Source organism: Sinocyclocheilus anshuiensis, unplaced genomic scaffold (assembly GCF_001515605.1).
Source record: "Sinocyclocheilus anshuiensis isolate Anshui unplaced genomic scaffold, SAMN03320099.WGS_v1.1 scaffold2047, whole genome shotgun sequence".
Taxonomy (NCBI): Eukaryota; Metazoa; Chordata; class Actinopteri; order Cypriniformes; family Cyprinidae; genus Sinocyclocheilus; species Sinocyclocheilus anshuiensis.
The window spans coordinates 1,128-4,672 of NW_015554063.1; the positions used below are offsets into that span (position 1 = coordinate 1,128).

General features: G+C 36.9%; 1 long non-coding RNA gene across 1 annotated transcript in view; it reads right to left on the reverse strand.

Annotated features, from left to right (window-relative positions):
• Positions 1-1,383: 1,383 nt before the first annotated feature.
• The window catches only part of LOC107668602 (uncharacterized), an 11,996-nt gene continuing 9,834 nt past the window's right edge, over positions 1,384-3,545 (reverse strand). Inside the window, exons 2-4 of the long non-coding RNA XR_001631913.1 lie at positions 2,621-2,829; positions 1,952-2,273; positions 1,384-1,827 (exon numbers count right to left, since the gene is read on the reverse strand). This is a non-coding gene — a long non-coding RNA (uncharacterized LOC107668602). The remainder of the gene's footprint in view (positions 1,828-1,951; positions 2,274-2,620; positions 2,830-3,545) is intronic.

Genomic DNA, 3,545 nt, shown 5'->3' on the forward strand with positions numbered 1-3,545 from the left:
GCATGTGCGGATCGCTGGCGGCATGATTAGTGTTCATCTATAAACCAACTATGCACGTGTATTTATACAGAGGCAAAGTGCAACTGAAAATAGGCTTGAATACACATAGTGGAAGTTGCTAGCTAGATAAGAAGCAAAATATGACAGGGTGTATGTGTATTTGCATAGTAGGTTTGAAAGCTGAGATCAGGTTATATAATGAAGGTTAAATTAGTCTAGATGTCCCAAGGGTTAACTGAAGTTACACCAACACTGACCCCTGATATCAATACATATACATGCTTTCTATGCTTTTGAACACAGCCCGTTCTCACTGCTAAGACATACTGCTATCTGACACTGGAAACACTGACTATTTTTACTCAAACGTAAGAGAGAGAGACCGAGAAAGAAGATATTTTTAAAATAGAATATAGTAATGCATTCACTAAAATGTACTAAAATTGTACAAAAAAAACATGAAAACAAATGATTTTTCTATTACTGTAGCTTTGTTTTTTGTAAGTGTAAGGAAGCAATTAACTAAAAGTAGCAATGCTAAATTAGGTTAATTTTTAGACAGTAGCTCAGCTCTTTTCAAAACAATGTAGCTTCTTCAGTAACAAGCTACTTTTTCCAACAAGCAGCAGTGTAATGTTACAAAATGCTTTTTGCATAAACAGGCTTATACAGTAGCTGAGACAACTGAGGTACTAAACAAACATGTTTGTCTAAACATCAGTATTGTGAAGTTTGATTCAATTTAGTAAATCTGTTTGAGTCATTTATATGCACTGGTTTAATAAAACAATTCACTGATTCTTCTCAGTACTGATACATCTGATACTACACTATTGTTCATAAGTGTGGGGTCAGTAATATATATATATATATATATAATTTGTTTTTTTAAATTAGTATTTTTATTTAGCAAAGACCATTAAATTGATCAGAAGTGACAGTAAAGACATTTATAATATTGAAAAATATCTCTATTTCAAATTTATGCTTTTATTATCATAGTTTTCACACAAATATTAAGCAATGTTTTCAATGTTCAAATAAACTGAAATGTTTGTTGAGGATCAAATCAGAATAGAATGATTTCTAGAATGATTCTAACAGAGCAAACAAACAAACAAATAAAAAAAAATAAAAAAAATAAAAAATCTAAATGGTACCAAATGTATAGCTTATAATGGTACGATAATAGTTTCAAAAGTTTCCTAAATACTGTCAACCTTTGACCATATTACGGCTGCCAAACAATTTTTAGGTGAAAAATGCTAAATAATAATATCAAACAACAATAACAACTCTATTCTTAATCTGTATGCTTTACCAATGCCTTAACAAATAAACAATGATTAAGGCATGCTTAACTGGCTTAATTAAACCTGGCCTTGTTCCTACAGAATATCACTACAACTAAATTATGAATGGAATACTAATTTTCCATTCAACTGGGTTTATTGATTGTGTTAAGCACAAATTGTTTTTCTCACTTTGCCAGCATTCTGGAATTCCCCGGCATATGTTTTTCATTTTAAAAGTGAAAGTGTTGCTAGGCAACTGCTCCAATCTCTCCCATCTTTTTCCATTGGGCAGTTTTTGTAATTAGGATAAGAGGGTATAAATCTAGAATTCTATTTTTAAATGTTGTGAATTTAAATCGTTTAAACGTGCTCAGCACAGCAAAAACACACTGGCCTCTGTGAACTTTACAACTCATCGAACAATCAGCACGTACTCAGTGAAGCACAGCTCAGATACTGGCCCAGATTACATGCCTGTCCCGGAGCTCAGCAGTTCCACTCGGCGCAAACTCTGAATGGCATGTCATCTGAACTGTGTAGAAAGTTACTTCAAGAGACATCCGGCAAACCAGCTTCAGGCAGTTTGATGACTGCTTGGTTTAGAATGTAAAGGGACATTATAAATTTGTAAAATCTGATATTTCATGTGAACTTACCTAGTAGCTGTACTCCACGTGTCAGCCCATATATGTCAATGATCGCCCAAACCGGCTCTCCGGCTGGTACACCGCCGAAGAAGAAGATCGGAGGGCCGCTGTTTACCCGGTAAAACACTCGTCCTGTGTTATCCAACCAGAAGGACAAAATGGTTCCTTCTTCACATTGTTCCTCAGGAAACGCTCGGGCCCAAAATCCCCTTTCGCTAACTAAATCTGGGCAGGCGAACCGTGGCAGCCATGCTGAACTTAAATCTGATGGATCCACCGAACTGAAACCCACTCGGAGGGCACCACTCCAACATCCCTGTTTCTTTGTGATCTAAAAGAAGCGACCAAAAGTGAGAGGAACCAAGAGAGTTAGCTAAAATTACATATATTTGTAGAAAAAATTATAAAAGTTATTGTGTAACAAGTGTGATGCGATAAATTGAGACCAGCAGACGCATTTATCAGACACAGATTCTTGTTTTTCATTCCCAAACAACCTCATTCACCAGAACTAGATAACAGCACAACCTCACATGTTAGCATTTCTAGCATTCTCTTTCTGTTTTCCCTTCCTCTGGAAAGTTTGAGATGGAGTGATATAAAAGAAGGATATGTTAGGGCTATTTTGGGACCACACAAAGTGGCATGTGGAAATGGGTAAGCGTTGGGTTACCATACCTTGAGCCGGACCTGTTCATAGATTCTGACTGGCCGGTTGGTGAAGGTGATGGCATTGCAAAAGCTGGCAATTCAGCGCACGCTGCGCTGCATCTTGTCCATCACGATTTGAGAGCCTTTCGTGTTGGCATGGAAATAGAGCGGCGGGGGGGCTGGCAACTGTTGGCACATGCTCACCTTTAAGGGGTGGCGGCGAAGGGTTCCTCCATCTGAGAGATGGACAAAAAAAGGAAAAGGTAAATTCTGTCTAGCACTGTTATTCTCTCTAAGAGCTTTGTGCTGTTTTTATGGAACAGAGGGAGGACAGTCGCTAGCATCTCTGAATGAAAACCTTTATCAAGAACAGAGAGACAACAAAAGGGACACAGAGATAGAGAACGAGAGAGACAGAATGCAGGTTTCTGCTTCTTAGGCTGCCAAAAATGAGGTTATGTCTCCAAACACTCACACAATGGAAAGTCAACATCTCTACTCAACATCAGACTACTTGATTCATTGATCATGTGTTTTTATGCCAAACTTTGATTTACTGAACACTGTTGTTTTATTTACATATTTTACCAGGGTAAAGTTATCTAGCTGGCTAACCAATGTTCTGTCACAGTTTGAGAATGATTTGCAATAGTTTTGAAAGCATTACAGTTTGTGTTCAAAATTAATCACATCTCTTCAGTATACTATGTACAGTATCATTTTCAGCCTAATGTAGCATGCATATATATATATATATATACACACACACATATATATACACACACACATACATATATACACACACACACACATATATACACACACACACACATATATACACACACACACACATATATACACACACACACACATATATACACACACACACACATATATACACACACACACACATATATACACACACACACACACATATATACACACACACACA